The sequence below is a fragment of the Hemiscyllium ocellatum genome, chromosome 6 (genome assembly GCF_020745735.1).
Source record: "Hemiscyllium ocellatum isolate sHemOce1 chromosome 6, sHemOce1.pat.X.cur, whole genome shotgun sequence".
In the NCBI taxonomy this organism is placed as follows: domain Eukaryota; kingdom Metazoa; phylum Chordata; class Chondrichthyes; order Orectolobiformes; family Hemiscylliidae; genus Hemiscyllium; species Hemiscyllium ocellatum.
In genome coordinates, this window is record NC_083406.1 from 83721752 (window position 1) to 83746683 (window position 24932).

At 39.3% G+C, this 24932-nt stretch overlaps 1 protein-coding gene across 6 annotated transcripts in view; it reads left to right on the top strand.

Annotated features, from left to right (window-relative positions):
* Nucleotides 1-24932, top strand: part of sgcg (sarcoglycan, gamma) — a 644218-nt gene that overhangs the window by 143586 nt on the left and 475700 nt on the right. Inside the window, exon 2 of one of the 6 annotated variants that reach the window (XM_060826735.1) lies at nt 20047-20077. The exons of the other annotated variants lie outside the window; for them this stretch is intronic. The gene's annotated coding sequence lies outside the window, so the exon portion shown is untranslated. The remainder of the gene's footprint in view (nt 1-20046; nt 20078-24932) is intronic. 6 annotated transcript variants of the gene reach the window in all.

Below are 24932 nucleotides of genomic sequence, written 5' to 3' on the forward strand. Positions count from 1 at the left end.
TAATCTGAGAGTCCTCACCTCCCGATCATGCTCCCAACTCTATTATAAGCTGTAAGGTGTGGGTATAGGCTTTGGCATTAACATGTCATTTGGCCATATGCTATCCATCGTAGAAATTTCTCAATATTAATTACTGGATGGTTGAAAATCTACTATTTTGACCCACGGGCATTTCATGCTAGGACATTTGAGCTTCAATCTATTTCTTAGCTTCAGTCATAGAATCTTAGCATGTGTACAGCACAGAGGGGGTTATTTGCCCCATCATGTCTATGCTGGATCTCCTCAAGAGTAATGGCCAAGTTAGCTTAAGTCCTTCTTAACAGCTCTCACAAAACATTACAAATCCTTTTGCCAAACTCTAATTGCTTAGAATTTTTACATCACATTGTTACGTTGAGGATGGGATGTATTTCCAAATCAATTGCAGATACTTGTTAAAAGCTGTTTTGAGTGACTGCTGAATGTTGACTGTCATATTGTTTTTTGTACTCCAATTCCCCGCAAATAGTTAATGACTTGAGTCAAGCCCACGGAGCCAAAGGAAGACTCAAGCATCTTGTCAATCATGGTTCAAGTCTATATTATTCAAAAAAGACATGCTCGAGGCATTGGACAGAATATTGATTTGTTGCCACTCGGTGTCAATGACAGCAGTAAATAAATATTGATTGATCTTCGTCTAATTGCTTGTGTACAAGGAGCATCAGAAAATTTGAACAAAAACCCTAATGATGTGAACATCAGCAATTTAGTAGCCAGCACATTAATATTCGATTTGTTTAATTGAATGTGTGTGTCAAAAATTATGCCTGTATTCACTTTTTAATTTGACCAACTTCAGTTTGGGTTTAATCATTTTGAGCAAATCCCTGATTTGAAATGACTGTAAACTAACTGGCAGCCACTTGTCCCTATTTCATATTTGGCACTTCTAACTGATGGGCATATACAGTAAGCTCTCAGCATGGTTAAGTATCACATGTATCAAAGTTAAAAAAAAAGTTTTGGCTCAGAAGTTATTATGGGTTGCATGAAGGATAACAGTCGGCACGGCATGATAGCTGTATCACTTTGAGTTGTAACGAAGCGATTCACAATGTGGAAAACAATTGCATTATCAACACAACACCTAACATTTCTATAATGCATTAAAATTAGAAAAAAAATCTCTTGATATCTTTTTGAAATATGAGAAAAGAAATAATAATGGCAAGCTAAGTGAGAAGGTAGTGCTCCTCATGGCCAGAAGCTTTTTCAGTAGTTAGTCGTGGTTAGGTACAAAGTCCAGATTGCAGTCTGTGTGCGTCTTTTGCTACCTGGATTTAAAGTACAAACTCTGATGAAGGGCCATGCAGCCTATGTTCCTGACAATATTTCTTTTGTTTACATGAGTCTTGATTTGACCAGTACGAGACCTTCATATTGAAGATAACAAATACGAATGGTTTTGGAACAGACTTGAGCAATGCCTTCTGTTATCAGTCCAAAACTAACTGCGATAACTTATTGTGTTAAATACAATTCACAGAACTGATCTTATCTTCATTGAATGTTTGTTAGAATGAGTTTCACTTGGGTTTCTGAAAAAAAATCAAGTCAGTGAGAGTCAGGATTCAATTTGCTGTTTTGCCTGGGAGGCTATGTTCTTCCTGAATCATCATGATGCAGCTATAGTTCTGAGACATAAATTTAGTTTTACCTTTAGTTATTCAATGTTATTTGCATTGTTCAATTGAAAATAATATATTAATACTGCAATCCCATCCATGTCTGTCACTGAATAGTAGTTTACTGCTGATTCAGGTGAGAATTAATTACAGTCACTATAATTAATTAAAAAACATGGAGTCACTGTAATTAGCAGTACATGACTTATAGTAACATATTAAAAAGGCTTTCATTTTTCCTTTGACATTCTTATGACTAGTTCCCAGAATTTAGTAGTACTTTTGTTGTACTGGACGAAACTATAATGGTAACACCTGCATTTATTACGCAGATACTTAACATCACTGTTCAGCTACGCTAACTATTGATAGCTGTGCAGCAGGTCTGGCTGCCATTTTGTTTGTTATTTTTATTTTGTCATCTACTTTGTATATTGTGATTTATTTTTGCTTCCCCAGAGGGGAGCAATAAGAATAGTGCTTGGCAATGAATGTGTTGGTCAAAACAGAGCACTGTTCTGAGGCATACAAAACAAGATGCACCAGTATCCAGTCATTTCACAAGTTTTACTGATTTTTGCTTCTGTACAGCTTTATTTTCAGACTTTACTTATCACACTTTCTCTCACCTCACTCTCCCTTTCTGTCTGATCCTGTTCCCGTATGGGTTTCATCTTCTTCCTAAGTTTGATCTCATTTACCTGGCCTCGAACCCCACTAGCCCCCATCCTGGACTCAAAATTTGTGCTTCTTTTATCTCCTCCTACTGGACCTGCGGCTCCCCTCTCGTCCTGAAGCAGCAGCTTTGGCCCTATTTCCAGGCATTCAGACTCAATCATGTCCTTCTTTTACCTCAGGACTTATTAGATTTCCCACGCCCCTGTCTTGCTGCCTTACCTCAACACTACTTGCTCCTTTCTCTCTCAGCTCTGATCCCAAATGAGAATCAACGCAAAGCAACAAGTAGGTGGTGATTGCACAGAAACATTGATACAAATTATATTCCCACTCATTTGCCCATTTGTTAATACATTGGCATTTGGCTGTTCATTAATTTTTCTACACTGTTACCCATTGTAGTATAAATTTGTCTGGAGGTCTGGTAAATTATTGATTCCCTGGTGCCTGATCCTATATTAATTTAATTGATTTGTGTGTCTATATTATTTTATTAATATTCCAGTGCTTTCTACACTCGGAATTTATTGATTGCTACATCCAATGCTTCACTAATTTAGATATTTTTCCAATCCTACTGCTGTATCCACTTGTGGTTCCTGCATTTCTATTAATTTATTAATCATTGCTGGTCATTATTTTTTTTCAATTTGTAACTGTTTCAGCAACTGCTGCTGTGTGACTCACCAATTGGCTGGTGTCCATTGCTTGATTGATTTATTGATCTCTTATTCTGTTAATATTGATTTGGTGGGGGCTGGTGCTGTATTGATTCTTTCTTTTGGCATGCACCCGACTGATTTGTTCAAGTGCCTTTGGTTGCATTTTCACTAGTTTACTTGTACCGAGTTGTGTCCCAATTGGTTATAGTAACGATCTGTTATTGAGGCATCACATGTCAGGTTTGACATTTTTCTGCCTTTATGTAGTGTCAAGAGCACATTTTATTCAAATTTGAAATCTCCAGTTTATTCTGTTGGTTTCTGATTGACTTGTGACAATAGGAGCATCTCCTGGCTATGCAAAGTTTCAGATTTATCAGCAGGAGTTTTTTCCAAATCCAAGACTGTCTGGCTGCCAGTTCCAAAACCAGAGGATATACAGGTATTTTACTGTTCTTATCCCTTCCCACTCCCCGTGGAGAGAATGTCAAACACCAGTGGACCCACATTCATGCTGCAGGTGGCCTTAAGTAGGTATTAGTAGGACTGCAACCTCTCAGTGGAAGAATGTCCCACCTTCCAAAACCAGGAGAAAGTGAGGACTGCAGATACTGGAGAGTCAAAGTCAAAGTGTGTTGCTGGAAAAGCACAGCAGGTGAGGCAGCATCTGAGGAGCAGGAGAGTTGACGTTTCGGGCATAAGCCCTTCGCGACAGCTCATGCGGCCTCAACAGTGCCAGGACTTAGAGGTGGGAGCTACTGGGACTCCAACAAGTCCCCAGAATAAAAACCACCAGGGTGTCCAGACCCAAGTAACTCTTGGGTTTTTGACAGGAAAGAATCAGGAAACAACGGAAGGGGTCAGGGTGGGGTGCTCTGGTGGCTAGATGGAAAGTGGAAAAAGGGAGGATAACATCATGGACAGGTGCTCCTGATGCGCAAAAGGCACTGCCACCACCTACCCTTCCCCCCCACCCCCCTTGCCCTCCCAATACCACCACTGTCAGGCATACAGAAAGACAAAGACTTCCATAAGATGGGAGGGTGGCACAGTGGTTAGCACTGCTGCCTCACAGTACCAGAGAACTGGGTTTGATTCCACCCTTGGGTGGCTGTCTGTGTGGAGTTTGCACATTCTCCCTGTGCCCGCATGGGTTTCCACCAGTTGCTCCGGTTTCCTACCACTGTCTAAAGATCTGCCACTTTGGTGGATTGGCAATGCTAAATTGCCTATAGTGTTCAAGATGCGCAGGCTAGGCAGGTTGGCCTTGGGAAACGCAGGGTTACAGAAGAGGGGATGGGTGTGGGTGAGATGCTGTTCGGAGGTTGATGTGAACCAGTTGGGCCAAATAGCCTTTTTCTGCAATGTAGCTCAGTCTGCTGGCTTTGAAATGTTTACCCAGTAAATATCATGATGTGGAGGTGCTAATGTTGTACTGGGATGGACCAGGTCAGAAGTCACATGATACCAGTTATAGTCCAACAGGTTTATTTGAAATTGGAAGCTTTTGGAGTGCTCTTCCTCCGTCAGGTGAGTATCTTTTATGCGGTCCTATTGAAACTGCTGAAAATGCCCTGTATATGAGGGTATGGACAGAACGGGGCTGAGCTGAGTTTCGTCCTGAATCTATCACCTTCCGGCTTGCATGTGGGAAGCGGCCACAGGAATATTGTAGATATTCGAACATTAGCCAGCCCCAAATACAGCTCAGGAGATGGAAGGGGAATAAAATTTGCTCTTGTGAAATGAGAAAGATTTCATAGCCATGTGGGTGTATTTATATATTTTTTTCTTTTTGCAAAAGACTGTTACAGTAAAGCTTCCTTGCCCTTATGAGCCTGAACCTGTAAAAAAACTCTTGTAATTCTCTGGTGACAGTACAATTTCTAATGTATAATTCACATTTAAATTGTCTTTTAAATAATACATGATGCAAGTATACTGCACATAATAAAATGTGTCAAATACAAGAGGCATGTAAAAATGAATTTGATTCATTTGGCCATAAAGAAATATTATCATGTCTATCTGTTTAATCATTTCCATGTAGCATATATCTAATGATTATTTTATACAATATTTCACTGTAGGTTATAACAGTCAAATTAATAAGTGCATTCTTTTATCTGCTGAGCTTTTATTTGTACCAAGATATATTGTTTTGTCATCTTATCCTATGGTGATGATATGGAATGCAGCTTTTTTTATTGAACAATGCTGGATTATATTTCAAAGAGAATTCAATGCAAACACATCTGTACCTCATCAAATCAACTGCAAATACTTGAAATCAGGAATAAGAACAGTGAACAATGGGCCAAATGGCCTCCTTCTGCATGATAATACTTCTTCAATTCTGTCAACATTGGAATTGTGCAGCAGGCAATTCTGGATCAGAAAATACCGAGTAACATTTGCAAAATGACTTTTTGTGGACTGATCTTTGCAGGCTTTGCCTCTGTGGAGTAACTGATGATGACCAATTGCTATCACTTAAATAATCATTCCTTCCTAACCCATTTATATAACGTTTTATAAATACACATATGTGTATTTCTGTCAGTTTTTTTTCAAGCATCAGCTAAAGTGTACAAATTTTAATCCATTTTAAATCCCGCTGGATTTTCCTTTCCGTACCCCAGGAGCACACTTATCTCCATTTGAGGTGGCATCAGTCCCAGTAAACAGGGAGAGTGAGAATTTCTTTCTGCAATATGCTCATTCTATGGGTACAAGATTAGCATCAGGGTAAACAACTCCCAGACATAATCTCATGTGCTCGATCAACCCTGAAGGGCGTTGATTGTTAAATTACAAACAAATTTAACAAAGCCCTGATTTTAATACAGTGCAGAAATGGCATGTACAGGACAGCGAACTCCCATGATGATTCCATTATTGAGGTTCAGCTATTTAGTGGACTGCCATTTCAACTGTGTGAGTATGCTTTGGCCTGCCCATTTGACAAGTCATGTTTCGGTAGAGATGTCCAAGGCCCACTGAAAGCAGGGAGTGACAGCCAGGACAAAACAGATTTACCCCAAAATGTGACACCACCATGATTCATGCTGACTATAAGTGGCAAAGTCAATGGCAGTAACATCACTGCCAAACCCTGACTACCATGTGTACATTAGTGAAACCAAGCTCTATCTTTGATTAATCGACTAGGCAAGGGTAGTCTCGAGGAAAGATTCAGAGTGTATGAGGGATTATTTCTTAGATCAAGATGTCATGGAGCCAATCAGAGAGCTAGCTACTTTAGATTTGGTATTATGTAACAAGATAAATGATCTTGCAGTTAAGGATCCTCTTGGAAGGAGTGATCACAACATGCTAGAATTTCCAATTCAGATTGAAAGAGCGAAAATGGAGTCGCATGCGAGAGTTTTGGTGTTAGGCAAAGGCAGTTATACAGGCCTGAGGAAGGAGTTGGCCCAAATGGTCTGAGCAAAAATATTAAAGGGCAGGACAGCTGAAGAACAGTGGCAAGTGCTTAGGGAAATGCTAAATACATCACATTTAAAGTATATTCCTGACAGGAAGAGGAATTGTAAAATGGTGAAAAATCATCCACAGCTTATCAAGGAAGTCAAGGGTAACACGAAGTCAAAACCTAAGGCATACCATATTGTAAATGTTAGTGGCATTGTGGAGGACTGGGAGCACTTTAAATGTCAGAAAAAAGTTACTAAACACAAAACTAAAAGCAATAAGATGAACTACGAAAGGAAACTAGCAGAAAACATAAGCACTGCTACTAAAAGCTCCTATAAGTATATAAAAAGGAAGAGAATAACGAAGATAAAGGTTGGACCTTTGGAGGACAAAAATAGTGAGGTCATAATGGGAAACCCAGAAATGGCCGAGGCATTAAACCAATATTTTGTCTGTGTTTTCACAGTGGAAGATAATATCTTCCCAAAAACTGCAGTTACTACAGAGGGACTTAGTGAAATTGCTATGGCTAGGGAGAAGGTTTTAAGTAAACTGATTATATTAATGCCAGATAAGTCCTGGAGTCCTGATGGCTTGCACCCCAGTGTGTTAAAGGAAGTGTCAGCAGAGATCATGGGTGCATTAGTTATGAAAATCCAAAATTCCTGGATTCTGGAAAGGTGCCAGTGGATTGGAAGCATGCTAATGTGACACACTTATTCAAAAAAGGAAATAGGAAAATAATGGGAAACTAAAAAGCAGTTAGTTTGGCCTCTGTAGTGGGGAAGTTACTGAAGTCATTCATAAAAGAGGAGGTAACTGAACACTTGAAACAACAAAGTTCAATTCACCAATGTCAGCATGGTTTCATGAAGGGTGAGTTGTGCTCGACAAACTTGCTGGAGTTCTTTGAGGATGCAATCAGCAAAGTGGATAATGGGGATCCCGTGGATGTGGTATATCTAGACTTCCAGAAGGCATTTGACAAGGTGCTGCATAAAAACCTGATCCAGGAAGTTATATCCCAGGGTGTAAGGGTAGAGTATTGGCTGACCAATAAAAAGCAGAGGTTCCTTCTCTGAATGGTGAACTCTAACTAGTGCAGGGTTCGGTTCTTAGACTCAACTATTTATAAACTATATCAATGATCTGCAAGCAGGGACAAAGAGTAATAAAGTAAAATTTGTAGATGACAGTAAAATAGGTGGCAAAATGGGCAATGATGAGGAGATAATGAGTTTACAGATAGATATTGATAGCCTCAGAAGATGGGTCAGAACTGGCAGATGGTGTTTAATTTTGGCTGAAAAAAGAAAAGGCAAATTATTCTTTAAATGGGAAATATTTATAGATTCAAATTGCATCAGTGCAGAGGGATCTGGGTATCTTTGTGCATGAATCGCAGGAAATGTATATGTAGATGCAGCGTATAATAAGAAAGGCAAATGGAATCCTGGCTTTTATTGCAAAATGACTGGATTATAAAAGTAAACACGCTTATTATAATTACAGAAGGCATTGGTGAGACCACAAGTAGAGTACTGTGTTCAGTTTTGGTTTCCTTACTTGAGGAAGGATGTGGTGGCACTGGAGGCCATTCAGAGAAGTTTAGCCATGTTGATTCCAGGAATGAAAGGGCTGCCGGACAAAGAGCAGTTAAATAGCTAGGGCTTGTACTGGCTGTAGTTCAGAAGAATAAGGGGGATCTGATTGAGGGATATAAAATGCTGAAGGTGGATATGGAACAGCTGCTCCCCCTTGTGGGAGAGTCTAGAACAAAAAGGTATAGATATGGAGTGAGAGGAGGTAGGTTCAAAACTGAGATGAGGAGAAACTACTTCTCTCAGAGGGTTTTGCATCTATGGAACTCGCTGTCACAAAGTGCAGTGGAGGCAGATTCAACCAACAGATTCAAGAACAAAACATTTATATTTTTGATGAAATAGGGGATAAAGGACTATGGGGAGAAGGTAGGAAATTGGACTTGTGACCAGGATAAGATCAGCCATGCTCATCTTAAATGGTGGAGTGGGTTCGAAGGGCTGAATTGCCTACTCCTGCTCCAAATTCCTAATGTTATCATGGTCCTATGAATTCTGCCTTTGTACACTTGAGGTCCAAAGTCTTTGAGCATATTTTTCAGTCAGGATGTTTATATCATGTATTGATTTCAGCAAAAAATTAATTTCTCAGTAGTACGATCACAAATAATGTGGAGTAACTTCCCTTGTTCCTAAAGTACTGTGTAGAGGAGAGCCCAAACACATTGCTGATAAGACCCACCTCTTCAAACTGAAGTAACATTTTTCCATTCATTCTGTAGAATTAGCCTAATGTTGTAATTAGTAACAACTTACCCAAAAACATTATTCAGCACAACAATCTAGCACTATAATCATTTGCTAAACAAGAAAGCTGTACTTGTGTACTATGCAAGTATTCTACATGAATTGTTTGTGTCAAATTCTACAGCACCGATGTAATTACACCTTTCATTGATGTGTTGCAGTTTATGTCAAACAAAACCACAAGGTGATAGTGGTCAGGAATTTACAAACTAGGCGACTAAATTATTTGCGGTCAGTTTTGGTCAAGTCTTCAGACACAATTAGCCGACTCCCACGAGATGGCAGAGGGGTTGATGGGAGGGGGCAGGGGCAGGGTAGACAGAGAGAAGTCCCTTATTCATGTTATCTGTACCTACCGCTACTGATTTTGTTACAGTGACGTGCACAAGAACTTTAACCAGATCATCTTACAAACTACAAAGCAACATAGTACAGATGCTGGAATTCTGAAATAATAACAGAAATTGCTAGAAAGATTCATGTGTAAGAGAGAAAAACAGGTTAATGTTGCAGCTCAATGGCCTTTCAAAAAGAAATCAAATGTTTCAAAAGAAAACTATAGCACAGACATAACCCAAATTCTGAACTGAAGATCAAGCAAGCTGACTGGCATGTTGAATGAAATACCAAAACATATCCATATTATTGACCAAAGTATTATGTTTGATGGAAATCACCATAGCAACAAACTCAACAAAACATACATACCAGTGCACAATTAAAAATCAGTCTCACTTCATAATCAACTGAAGGCAAATCGAGGTTACTGTTTGATCTGGAGGAACATATCTGAGTTAATAACATAAATGCATTGAAAAATCCACAGGGAAAATCTATTACAGTTCTCTGATTTTACACCACAGCATGAAATGTTCATCAGTGGGTCAGCAAATGAAGGAAGTGCATTTCTGTCATTCAGGGAATGGGAATGTTGCTGACAAGACTATCATTTTGCACAGTATTCATTGCCTTGGGAAATGGGGCCATTTATGAACAGCAACAAGGGGTTTAATCCAGCTAAGTGGCTTGACCTGCCATGTCAGAGAGCTGATTGCTGTAAAGCACTTTGGTGTGAGACTGTTGTTGTGATCAGTTTTCCACCAGCAAACTGTTTAGAGTTTTTGAATTTCAACAGTTTCATGATTCCTTTTCCTGAAGCTTTATTTATTTATATTTTTATTTTTAAACTAAATTTAAATTCTCAATCTTCTATTTTGGGAATTTAACTCATTTTTTTTGGATTAACAGTCCTGATCCCTGAATTACCAACCTAGTAATAAACATGGCACTGTTACATCCATAAATATCCACTTCCTCCTCCACTTATGCTCAAGAGCAGCAGTGCACACATTTTATAAGACACATTGCAGAAATGCACCAAACCTCTATAAACAGCACCTTCTGAACCCATGACCATCCAGAAGGACAAGGGCAGCAGATGCATGGGAACACCATTACCTGCAAGTTCCCCTCCAAGCCACTCACCATCCTGACTGGTCAACATCCTGCCCTAAGGGCATTGTGGGTCTATCTACAGCACTTGGACTGCAGTAGTTCAAGAAGGCATGTCACCACCACCTTCTCAACGGCATCTGGAATGGGCAATAAATGTTGACCACTGTCCCACACATAAATAAAAAAGTTCAAATTCATGTACTCTGTCGGTGTCAGTAAAATATTCCTTTCAGACCCATTCATGAGCTGGAATTGCTTAGCATTGAAGTACAATGGTGGGGTAGGCCCAATCATCTTTTCTTCCATCTTCAGGTCAGAGTGAAGATCTCTGCTGATGTTTGCACATTGTTCAGTCTCATGCAGAACCTTCAGATATTGAAGCAGTTCATACTGATGTCCAAATTTTTTTTGCACAACACCCAGACTTGGGCTGATAAAGGGCAAGTAACATTTGTGTAACCCCAAGCCCAAAGAAATGACCAGCAACAACAAGAAAGAATCTAACCATTGAATGGTATTTTTGAATCCACCCACTATCAAACACTAAGGATTACCATTGAATTAGAATCTGATCTGGACTATCCATATAAATAGTATGGTTATAAGGGCAGATCAGAATCTAACAATTTTGCTGTGAGTAACTCACCTCCTGACGCCGTAAAGACTATCAACCATCTATAATGCTTGAGTCATAGAATCAGAGAAGTCTACAGCACAGAAAAAGGCCCTTTAGCCCATTGTATCTGTGCTGGTCAAGACCAGTGACCTAGTCAGTTTCAGATTTCCACCATTTTCTCAGTGAAAAAGATTTTCCTTGTATCACCTTTAACCTTCTGCCTCTGATCTTAAATCTATGCGCCTGGTCACTGATCCCTCCCTCACAGGCAAATGTTTCTTCCTATCTGCCCTATCTATGCCCCTCATAATTTTATATACCATAATCATGTCCCCTTCTCAATCTCCTCTGCTGTAAGGAAAACGATCCTAGTCTGTCCAATCTCTCAGTAAAAAGTGAGGTCTGCAGATGCTGGAGATCAGAACTGAAAATGTGTTGCTGGTTAAAGCACAGCAGGTTAGGCAGCATCCAAGGAACAGGAAATTCGACGTTTCGGGCCTGATGAAGGGCTCTGGCCCGAAATGTCGAATTTCCTGTTCCTTGGATGCTGCCTAACCTGCTGTGCTTTAACCAGCAACACATTTTCAGCTCTGTCCAATCTCTCATGCAAGACTGTAATGAAATATTCTCCACTTGTCTGGATGAGTGTAGGTCAAAGAAGCTTGAAACCAACCAGGGGAAGATAGCCCATTTGATTGGCACAACATGATGGGCTTTTAACAAACAATCCCTCTATCATCCATGCATAGACTATATCTACAAGCTGCACTATAACAATGTAGCAAGGCTCCTCCCAATCCCATAAACTCTACCATCTTGAAGGATAAGGGCAGTATATCTCCTACAAGTGCACCATCCTGGCTTAGAACGATAGACTTTCCTTTACTGATACGAGGTCATAATCTTGCAATTTCTTAGCAGTACTGTAGGTGTACGTACGCCCCAAGTACCCCAAGAATGCAGCATGCCACCACCTTAGTCTGAAGGAGAAAAAATGCTTCACCAGCCTGGGATAACCATGCACCATGAACATTATTTTTTAAAATTGCCATTTAGATAAAATTCAGCTGTGGTGAAAACAAATAATAGTAGATCAGCTAGGTGTTGTGGATTCTGCCCAACTTCCGATTCGCATATGCCCCTGCCAAAGGAGGAGCAATTGGACCTTGACGAAAAAAGTGTTATGGATACTGGAAATCAGAAATTGCTGGAAAAACATAGCATCTGTGGAGTGAAAGCAGACTTAATGTTTCATGTCCAGTGAGCCTTCTTCAGAACACAAGATCAAGCCATTATGAGATTTCTACCATTGCTATCAGCTCAGCAGAAATGGGCAGATTTTGTAAAACTAACCCTGACATATCCCTTATACCAAGTGCCTTCCAATGCAGCTGGCTGATCCTGGACCATATTCCACTCCCGCACAAGCACGACATAATTGTAGTGTCAACACATCCTCCAATTATTTCACATTGACAATATCAAGTCAGTTTCACAAAAGTGCGTTCTTAACAGATAGAATCTCATTAAGAATCTACCCACAAATTCCTAATGACACCATTAGCACCACCACCACTTTCTCAAGTACAATGCGGGTTGAGCAAAACATGTTGGCCCAGCCAGCAATGCCCACATCCCATAAATTAATTTTTAAACAATGTAGTTATTGTGGGTGAAGTTCCCAACTAAAGCACAATTTTCTAAAAGCTCTAGATACCACAACCACTGGAAATGTTAAACCAAGTTTCTATTTGCCCTTCGCTTTAATAAAAAAGATCTCTTGAAGGTTTTTCAAAGGAGGGCATGGAAGCTTTATTCTGTATTGTGACAAATTAACCAACATTAAAAAGCCAAATTATCTCATCATTACCCCTTTGCTGTTTATGGAACCTTGTAGTTATTGAACCTCATCCAGTGTTTGTACATTTTCTATGCTGCATTTATAACAAAGGAACTTTATTGAATAAGTATGAAATATGCATCATCATCCTGAAGCCATGGGAGATTCAATATTTAAATACAACTTTTTTTAAATGCTTTTGACTCTGTCCCTGACGCACAAAGCTAAAGATCCCATTGTAATTTTCTGAGTCTGCTGATGAGAGGTGCTTAAATGCTAATACACTCTTGAAATATTACATTCACAGTTGTGTGGTTATAATTTATTCCAACAAGTGAAAAAAAGCTAGAAAAACTTAGCAGGTCAGACAGAATCTGTGAAGACAGAAACAGAGTCAACCTTTCGGGTCAATGACCTTCGGCTGAGATTTTCCAGCATTTTTTATTCTTATTTTAGGTTTCCAGATTCCATAATACTTTGTCTTTGTCATAAATTATTGCATGGCTTGTGACAGTTCATGGGTTCATTCAGAACAATGAACTGAGTAAAGTATAAATCTGAAGCATATGTCTGAAGAAAAGAAGGTAATGAAAAGTATTTATCTGAGCAGCCTAAAATAGAAATGTGTTTGGTTCACGTAAACATTATAACTGTCAAGTATGAATGCCTTTTGAGAAAGGACATCCTTCGTCTTTTAGCCAAGAACTTGTCATGGAAAACATTAAGCAACCCTTAAACTAATTTTTAACAATGTTCAGGCCTTTTGCACTTTGCAAACTGCCATTGCAAACAAAATTTAAATTGTGTTCAGCATTGGCCAATCCAACAACATTAATCAGATGTCAATGCATAATGGGGGTGTGCCAACCCTCAAGATGAAATACATCATGACTACACACCTCTGTTTGCTTTAAATATGTTAATTGTTATTGTTCCAAAGATATAACAATGTAAATCCTTACAATGCTTAATTCTCATATGCCGACAAATAGCCTTATGATGAGCATAAAGGAAAGATTTGCAATCTGGTTTCCGCTCTAAAATGGATGTTTGGATTTCAAGGAACAGAAAAAAGTTAGTTAATGTTAGTGTGGAAGCCTTTCATTCGCCACAATGGGGCTAAATGCTACAAAGTGCTTAATCCATATGTTCCCTTCAGTGTCAGGGTGGATGCCCACCCATTATTTTGAATTGGAGATGCCGGTGTTGGACTGGGGTGTACAAAGTTAAAAATCACACAACACCAGGTTGTAGTCCAACAGATTTAATTGGAAGCACACTAGCTTTCGAAGCAACGCTCCTACTATCACCTGATGAAGGAGCGTTGCTACGAAAGCTAGTGTGCTTCCAATTAAACCTGTTGACCTATAACCTGGTATTGTTTGATCATTATCTTGAAGGCTGCCCTGTCATAATTTAATGCTGCAATTAGCCAGCAGCTGTGACCACTGCTGATACTGATGGCAGCCTCATCATGCCAAGTGGCTGAGGGAACTTCTGGGATCATTTTTTTCTGTGAACAATGGAACATAAGAAATAGGAGTAGGAGCAGGCCATCCAGCTCCTCAAAACCTGATGGGCCATGGATGTCCCATGAGATATCCAAACTGAGCAATTTGCCCTGTTCTAAAAGAGCATTTCATAAAGTAAACACATTCACCAAGAAAACATGATCCTTACGCTCACCATTCTTATTTTGTAGGACTGAAATCAGAAGGATGACATCTTTGTTGAGTGTTGGGTGCATAATGTTGATGAAATCATGAATGAACAGAAAGCTTGTTACCGAGTTGAGTTTCAATGGTGTCCTGACAATTCTGCAAGATCAAACTTTGATTGGCATTTAGTAGAAAGTGTACACTATTTTAAAAGAACTAATGTTATCAGTTGTATGAACAGATTTGATTAATTCCAATACATCTGCTACAAACAGTTAACAGCAAAATAAATTGTTCTTGATTTTTACTTAGGAATTGGGAAGATACATTTCCAACATAAATATTAAGTAAAATTACAGTTTGTTTTTCATAATTAAGAGACTGACTACAATAATTTATTTTTATTAACATATTAATTTGTAAAAGAAAGCTGTTTGGATAATTTTAATATTAGGAGATCTCTGTAGATCCCAGTATATTATTCCCCAGAAGAGAACTTGAGAAAGATTAAATGACACTTTCATACTAACAGATAATTTGCAACTGAGTAACAAGATCACAACTAATTTCAGTATTTTATAATTTTTTTATTAATATGAATGATGACATAATGTAGGTGTCATCATCTGGGGGAGACATGGCAATCAAATTCAAGAATAGAGTCTGAAATGCACATGGGTTACAGCTTGTTCAGTAAACCATAAGCAGCCCAATAAAAAGCTAGGTTTCAGTTTTTCAGAGTAATGAATGAATTATGGGAACAATGGAAAATCAAGAATGCATACTTTTTGAAGAGGTAATCTGAAATTAAAAATAAGCATATTTATTTGTAAACCTACTGACCATACTTATTTTGGCAAAGTATTAGAAATTTGCATTTCACACTTGGAACATGGCTTGAATAGCTGATCAGAAGTGCTTGCATGTTGAAAGTGATGTTTAAAAACAAGCACTTTCTTTCCTGAATCAGCTCCTAGCCCACGATACCAGGAGTTGAATTACACCCTTTGCATTCTTATATGGTAGTATCACTTGCAATCGAGTAGGAGACAGTGAGGTCTTCGGATGCTGGAGATCAGAGTTGAGAGTGTGTGCTGGAAAAGCACAGCAGGTCACGCAGCATCCGAGGAGCAGGAAAAGCGATGTGTTGGGCCAGAGCCCTTTGGCCACGGTTCAAAACATTGATTTTCTTGCTCCTCAAATGCTGCCTGACCTGCTGTGCTTTTCCAGCAACACATGCTTAACTCACTTGCACTCAAGCTAGTAAATAAACTAGGGCCAGGTTTTATTCATCGGACATTCATAACTCAATTTGGTGCCACTGGGATCAGCTGACACAGAATCATTCAGGGGCAGACAATATCTGGCAAAGTACATGCCTTCTCTCTGTGTGTGGATGCCAGATTGAAGTTACCAAGCAGAAGGGAACAGAACACCTCCTTGGCTGTTTGACACACCTGGCATCACTCCAAAACTCTTCTTTTTCTTATGATCATGTCAGCCTGAAGGATCCCTCTCGGCAAACTTTCCAATGCAAAAAGGGGAAGCTTGCAGCAAAAACAACTACCTGCCACAGAGCCTCATGAATAACCAAGCACCAGCTGAAAAAAACACAGAATATGAATATAACAATTGAATTTAAAAGACATGAAACACATGTTCTCCAAAACCTACAGAGACGTTATTGACTTTCCTACCTCCCACTCTTCCCATCAAGTTTCTTTGGACATGCTCGGTGGACAAAAACTTGGCATGACATAATTCCCAGTTCTGTTTTGCAAATGTTAATGCAGTGCTGGTTGGCTACTAGATGCTTTGTTTACATAGATATGCAATGGGATCTCATTTGGGCCAGCACAGTGGCACTGCTGCCTCGCAGCGCCAGAGACCCAGGTTCGATTCCTGCCTCGGGCAACTGTCTGTGTGGAGTTTGCACATTCTCTCCATGTCTGCGTGGGTACTCGGGTGTCCTCCCACAGTCCAAAGATGTGCTGGTTAGGTGAATTGGCCGTGCTAAATTGTCCATAGTGTTAGGTGAAAAGGGTAAATGCAGAGGAATGGGTATGGGTGGGTTGCTCTTCGGAGGGTCGGTGTGGACTTGTTGAGCCGAAAGGCCTGTTTCCACACCGTAAGTAATCTAATCTAATCTATGAAGTTTGAAATTCCAAAAATTACTCATGAATTCAGCTTCATTAGGGGCTGTTGCCCCATGCATCCACCAGAGTCAAGCTGGGAATTTACTGGAAGTTCTGTAAAACTGAATATTGCTCCAAATTTCCTGGTCTACTCAACCACTGAGGATGGGGCAGGAGGAAAACCAGAGGTTCCCTGTATCCTGGACTTCTGCTGAGTGGTTGGCAGAGGTGGATCTAGTCAGAGCCAGAACTATCCAGTGATTTTAAAATATATTTTTGTATGGTTCACTCATAAAGGATTTAGCTGTAATTGTGTATCTGGAATGCCATGGCATACTCAGACCCTCGTCATTCCTACAGGTTTCAGCTTCCTTAGCAAATCGGAATTTCATCTTGGTGTCAAATTGGAGAAAATCTTCCTAGCAGTGAAAACCTGGAGGATCCTGATGGACCCAATCCTAAAGTAATAGACAGGTTGTGGAGTCAAACATTTTCAGGATCTGTAATGTTGCCGCTTTCCATGGGAAACCCATGAATGCAGCATGTCTGGGGGAAGAAATACACTGTCAGTAATATACAGGGAATAGTGGCTCCATTTCCAAGGTGTAGGAAACAAATACTGTACAGTAAACTTTATATTAATCAGCACCTACGGGAGAAGGAGTGTGCCAGTTGATCAATACTCTTGAAAATCAAGAGTTACTCATAACTGCAGCAAACCCAGACCAAGCAAAGCCTCAAGGCATCAACATGCCTGAAAAATCTAAGTAAAAACATCAACTCATCTCCTAAAATCAATGTAAAAGCACAGAGTAAGTAACAGGAATGTAGTGCAGAGGGTAGACACGTCACTGTTATACATACAATATAAATACGCAGCCATTGCAGGAGATTGCAGTATTTGAGGGGTTTTTGCCAGCTTATCAAGAGGGACAGTTGCTAGATGCCAGTTAAAACAAATACAATTCACTGTATGTTTAATTGTTTGACAATACAAACCTGAAACATTGCTGAAGAAAGGTACAAATTTGAAGCTTTTTATCTTGTCCTTATCAAGACTGAAGCTATAACTAGAAGAAATTGCGGTTATTCACACATAAGGCTCTGTTCTTTTCAGGTAGAAGGGGTATATCCACACATTGCACCTCTTTAACTGACTGAAATGGCAATGGAACTAGTCAATCCCTGCTGTATCTCCACTGCAATGCCCTGACCAACCATATTTGACCTGCTTGGCTTGAATTAAACTGAGCCAGTTAACAGCTCTCCATGGAGAAAGTGTGGACTGCAGATGCTGGAGATTAGAGTTGAAAAGTGGAGCGCTGGAGAAGCACAGCTGCTCAGGCAGCTTTTCAGATGAAGTGCTTATGCCTGAAACGTCAGATTTCCTGCTCCTGGGATGCTGCCTGACCTGCTGTGCTTTTCCAGTACCACACTTTTCGACCGTTGTCTCTTCCTTCTAGCCACAACCCAACCAAAACAAACACCCTATTTTCCTATTGTGCAAATTATTGCTTCTTTCTAAAGTCCTGATGAGTGCGAGGTAAAAAGCTTAAACTTTTATGACATTTAAGCAAAACAAATGCTTAATTCATCAATATCCTTAAAGTGAATTGCTGGAGGTTTGCAGAGCTACATCAGTGTCCAACTTTTTTGCAAGTAAAATAATGGGATAGTTATTTGATGAAGTCTTTTTACTCAATATAAATTTTGGCAGGCTGGTGGTAAAATTGCTGAACATAGTGATTCTTACTCAACCTTAGTCATAAATACATATTTCAACAGAACTCACTTCCCTTTCATTGCACATTTATTCAAGAATGGAGTTGTTCTGTTGAGAATGTTTTGCTGATGCATTCACACTTTGCTGATAGCAAACCCTGAAATAATTGATTATAAGTTTACATTTTACACTACAGCACTCTCTTCCTTGTCAATCCCCATTTGTAATTGGCTTCTCTTTAAGATCCTCCACAGCAATCTGAGCTTCTCATGTCTAATTTGCTGAATGGGATCAAGGTGTAGGCTTTTAAAATTATGAAACAAGCATGAACTAATGTAATTGTTGCCTGATTCACTCAAATTTTACTGGGGGAATTGAATGAAAACTAGCATTGTGAAAAAAATTAGTTAACTGCTGTGTCGGTGCAAAGTGCCTATGGCATGCTTATCCTAATGGATAAAGCTTTACTTCTGAGGTATCAGAAATTAGTGTTCAACAATTTGTGAAGTTCATTCCAAGTTATTCAAGAACATCTTTTGTTATGTCCAGTAAGAATTTCTGCAAATGTATTCCGACAGTTAAGCTGGAACACACTCAGGCTGTTATTATTGTCCCATACTCAGAGCTCATACTTTGTTTCACAGGAATGTGTCCATCTATGGATGTTTTTAAAATATCTGTGTGTTAGCAATGGTCCAGCTTACATTAACACCCGCTAAGTCAAAATCTTTCCCCAGCTTAGCATATTCAAGCGCAGAAGCAAAAAGAAAACTGATAAGAAATGAAATAAAGGTCTGTGTTTATGCAGTAGCATGAGATTTTTATTAATGTAGTGTCACCGTACAGGCAGCACCACGTTTGAGTCATGTTTGATAAGCCCAGTAATTGTGTTTACCTCAGGAGAGTAGTCTCTCATTCCTTTATGAACAATATTGATGCATTCCCACAACAAGACGCTCTTCTGTTAATGAACAGTGAACACTTTTGCATTATTCAATAGTATTCTTTTTAAACCTGGTCATGAGTCATATTTTAGCAGAAATAAGCCATTTTCACATAATGAAATTCTGTAGGTGACCTGGTCATTTTACGGAATTAAGATATATTTATTTTGAATAACCACTTCATTTTCACCAACAGAAAAGTTCATGTCTATGACATAGGAGCACAAGATGGCTGAAGCATATTTCCATTTCTAATTATTGCCTTTAGTGTGCTGAATGATTAAGTTCTGCAGGGAGACTTCAGTGTAACAATGGAAGGGAGAAAGAAAGGAAATTTTAAATGATAAAATGATGAGAATAACTATGCATGGGGTTGGTTTAGTTCAGTTGGCTGAATGGTTGGTTTGTAAAGCAGTGTTTTGTTGATAGAGTAGGTTCAGTTCCCACACTGGATGAGATTACCATGACAAACTCTCCTTTTCAACCTTTCCCCTTGCCTGAGGTGTAGTGACCCTCAGGTTAAATCATGACTAGTCTCTCTTTAATGAGGGACACCCTATGGTCTGGTAAGATTAAGGTGACTTAATTTGACCCATCTGTATGTACATTTCATCATTTTTTGTCGAAATTGCATAGAAAGTTAATTTAATAGAATCTGAAGAATGTAAAATGTAACAATTTTAAAAACTATGAAAGTATAACCCATATTTAATGTGAAAGAAAGAAACTCTGAATGTGATTTTCAATTTTTAACATGAACAGTCTGATTAAAAATTGATAATTGGTCAGTGGTCTGGGTTTGTTACTCAATATGACTTTTAAGGATGTAGTTTTAGTAAATGGTGTTAATATGACACTTCTTGTCAATTTCTCTTCAAGGCTATCAGGAAAGTGCACATTACATAGTCTGGTAAGCAATGAATAATTTCTTAAAACTAATTATTATTGAAATCTGTAAGAGGCCTGAAAATGTGCAGATGTGACCTCAGCAATCACAAAGACATTGCTGCCCTCAAGGATTGACACCAACACAGAACATGGCAGGAGGACAGCACCCAGTTACAGGATAGGTGCACTCTAAAAATGCAGGAACCAAAGTAAGCTGCAGGAGGATGCTATTAAGATGTTGAAATGGTCAAAAAGGTAGCACCTGAAAATCAATGTCAACAAAATCGAAATGATATATTATGGCTGAAAGAAAAACAAGCATAAGAAGGGGAGAGTTAGTTGATATGGATGAGCTAAGGGATTTGGGGATTCAGGTTCATAAAGTATTAAAAACAACACCTCAAGTGGATAAGGCTATAAAGAAAGCTAATGGAATATTGGGATTTATGGCAAGATGAATAGAGCATAAAAGGTGAGCTGAAATGATGAAGTCACATAAAACCTTGTAACACCTTATCTGGAGTAACATGTACAATTTTGGGTTCTACGCTATAAGGAGCAAGTTGAAGAAATTGAGAGGAGCCAGAGCAGATTCATTAGGATACTGAAAATACCAATAAGAAAGAATTGGAAAGTTTGTGTTGTTTTCATTAGAACTAGTCAAGAGCTAATGAAGTGAAGGTGGAACTTATGTGAGATGTTTGAAAATGAAGGGATATGAGAGTGAAAATAGTGGAAAAAAATGTTTCCAGTGGCTGAGGAATTTGAACCCAATGAGCACAAATATAAGATTCAATTGAAGTAATTTAAGGCAGAGAACAGGAAAAGAGTTTCACACAGAGGTTTGTGAAGCAGTGGAATGAGCATCTTGGAGTTAATAAATGAAGCAAAGACCATGTCATCATTTATGAGTAATTCAGATGTATAACCAAAGAGAATTAAGGAATGTGGGAACAAATCAGACAAAAAGATAGGCCTAGTTCTGATAAAGTGAATAAATATTAATAACGTGTGGGTTTTTTTATAGGAATGATATTAGATTGATGGGAGTATACCATAATAATTCTTTATAAGGAATAAGAGACGATAGCTACAAAAGGTGGCATGAGAAATTGAGCTGATTTCACTGGAACAGAGAAGATTGATCTAAAAGAGGTTCAAAAATGATGAAAAAATTGAGATAGCCTAAGTGTTGAACTTTGAAGCTTCCAAAGCTCATTCCAAAAATGAGTGTCAACTATGGTTCATGTAGTGGGTTTACTATCTCCTGCTTTAATTCAAAGTAACTAGGTCAGATGTTACATGTCTATGGAAGGTCTTAGTATACAATTTACAAATGCATTTCCCCAATGAGTATACATGTATACAATGTAAACTACTGGTGTGGGCGGTCACCATTTTGAAATGTTCAGAAATATATAACATGGTAATTCATATTAAATGTCAGTGACAAGGTTTATTAAATAAATTATTTGTCCAAAGATTTAACTACAAAGTAAACACTTTAACACCAAACAAATTATTTGGGTGGAATCTTATAAATCTCTGAAGAATGTGGGCTGTGACGAGAAATCCAGGAGAACCATGTGAGAAATCCAGCCCAGATTTTCTCAACCTTGAGAGCAACACATAACTTTTTAACAACAGAATTCTGGGGGAAGAGGCAGATTCTTGCTGTGGAGCAGTGAGGTGCTTATTAATAGGGATTGTCGCTTATGACCATGAATGTATGAGCCAGGAACAAGGGTAGGCCACTCAGATAATTGAGCCTGCTCTGCCATTCGGTAAGATCATGGCTGATCTGATTTTAATCTCAACTCTACATTCCCACATATTCTGGTAGTCTCATCCCCTTTATAATCAAGAACATTTCTTCTTCTACCCTAAAAATGCTTAACAATTCTGCTTCCACTGTCTTTTAAGGAAGGGAATTTCAAAGACTTTCAACCTTCTCAGAGAAAAAAAAAGCCGCATCTCTATTTTAAATGGCTGCCCCTTATTTTTAAACCATGACCTCGAGTACTAGCCTCATTCAAATGTAGCTTCCTATTCTATCATAGGCCAAATAGAAAAAAAGTGACGAGAATTCCCAACATGTTAAGTCAGTGTGAGTATTTGGTAACAACGGCTGACCATATGGTCCTCCAAAGCTTCATCCTGGACATTTGGCACCAACATTTCAGAGCAAGCTGTATGGACAGCAACCCTATGCACCTTCTGCCCACACTCCTTGGCATCCGATGCATGCTAACCTCATGATAAATCTCGGATGCACATACAGTACAATTCTGCATTTTGGACCACAGCAGCATCTCTTATTGGAATACATCTGCAAGGACACTTTGTACACACAGATTGGATCAGGGTGCATCTCAGGGATCCTCGCTTTCTCTCCTAGGGCTCACTTACATTGCACTCTCGTGGATACTTGCAGCATCTTTATTTTTGCCTGTCTCCTTACTTTGCCTTTTAGCACTGACACAAAGCCAGGAGCAACTTGTCTTGGTTGTCAGCAGTCACCAGTCCAGGGATGGACATGTTGCTAGTTAACAGTATTACACCTGCCCTCTGTTCCAACAGTTGCTATAGCCAGCACACTGCATGGGATTCACCCAAATGGCCAAGTCTCAAAGAGTGTGGTGCTTAGTCACATTAAGGAAGACAGCCTTCTGTCTGAGGGTCCCTAGCCAGTAAGCCACGGACAGGTTCCTATATTAGTATGAGAACTTGAACACCGGCAGATGATCCCTGAGCACAGCTAGGGTCAGAAGCATCCCCTCATTAGAAAAGAGGAATTGAATGCCGAGCATTCCAACTCTCATTTTTAATCTGCCTGCCCTATTTTGGACCATTTTCTCTTGGACTGAGAGAAAGGAGAGGATTGAGTGAGATGTAAATGGGTTGCACAGCTGTTAGCGCTGACAGAAGGGAAGGTGGTGATGTGACCTGGGTGAGTGAGAACAGTTAGAAATAGTTGGAGACCAGTCCTTTGTAAGTGCAGCTGTGTTTTTCTCTCTCTGGGCTCCATCTCCACCTATCATTTAGTCTCTCCCCCCCCCCCCCCCCCACCCCCCCGCCAATGCAACCTCATTCTCTAGCATATGTACCAACCTTTTCCAAACCGCAATCAGTTCTGAAGAAGGGTCACTGGATCCAAAACATTAGTTCTGTTTCACTCCACAAACCTGCTGAGTTTTTCCAGAAATTTCTGTTTTCGTTTCATGCCATCTGCTCAATCACTTAGGTCCTGTAATAATGAAAATGAATTTGTGAGACAAAAGAATCAAGGCTATTAATGCAAATATGTCACAGCTGAATAGACGTGTAAACTGATATTCTACGTCAACGCAAAAGCATAATTTTTGCTTGTGTTTAAATTAGTTTGCCTTATATGTTGGCTCAACTTCTACATGTGATCTTAGGTAGATGCAATCTGAGCTTTGTGTTTCCTCAGATGTCTATAAGTTTTTAAAAATGAAAGACTGTGTTGATGTTTTGAAGGTTTGCAAGAGAGGGATCCATAATGAGGGTCGTGATCTTTGTTGGAAACTGAGATCATCTTTAAAAATGTGTTCTCTTATTGATCCATATTGATTATTTCCCATGTAACACAAGACCTCATTTAACGATACAGTAGTGACTAGTAAACAAAGGTAAACGAAACATATATTGGTGCCACACTACCCTGCTATGAATGCAATGTTTTGAAATAAGGAATATTTGTTCCCGGACGGAATGAAAACTGACCTTCAAATGGAAGTAGGGAAGGGGACAATGATTATCCAACATCGTGAGTAACTCCCCATGAGTATGAGCCAAAAGGATTCAGATCATTTATTGACACAGTGAAAGCGACTAGCCTGAATAAAAGTGTATGTCAACAACTGCTGCAGGTTAGAGGCCAGTCCTTGTTGAATTCAGATGGGAGCTGAACAGAAGAGGAAGAGGAAGACCCAGGGAAAACATCTGTAATACTTTGACAAGACAGCAGGAAGCTGCCTTCTCAACTTTAACAAGAACAATACATTCACTGCCTATATATCAGCTGGATTCAGTGAACCATGCTGAATTGTGGCATCTATGTACTTTCCTTATCTAATTCACTAATAGACCAAATCTAAACTATTGCTTCTTAACAAACTCAGTAAACTGTTAGAAAATTACTCTCAACTGTTGACTGCTTGTAATAGGTAACTGGCACAAATCTCTGCCAAAATCAACACTCTGCTAGTGATTCCTGAATAACTGTCTATTTGACTTTAGAATCATGACATCACAGAACAGTACAAAAGGAAGCCATTTTGGCTGTGACATGGATACTGGCCATCTGTAAGAGCAATTCACCTAACTTGCTTTTCTTGCATAGCCCAGCAAATTAAAAGACAAACACATATTCAGTGCTGAAGTCACATGTAACAGGGCATTAGTAAACCAGATGGGTTATTATGACATTCGATGATGTTTCACAGTTACCATTGCTGGAGATGAGCTTTCAATTCCAGATTTATTAATCAAATTCAAATTCCACCAGCTGCCATGTGGTTTTTGAACCCATGTTCCCAGTGCATTAGTGTGGGCTTGAAACTACAGTAATGGTACCTATTTCCCAACTTGAACCTATGTTTTTGACAGGTTTATCTTATCTTTCCTTGCTGTTGCACTCTGTGTCATTATTTTTAAAGCTTTGCTTTAAAACTTTGCTTTTGTAACCAACCCATCAACCTACTCTCTGCCTCAATGATGGATATGTATATACCTTCAGGTCACTATGGGCAGTCAGCATTGTACTCTTTACTTTTGTCTTGCCGCTTGCCGGGGGAGCATGGTCGCTCAGTGGTTAGCACTGCTGCCTCACAGTGCCAGGGACTCAGGTTTGA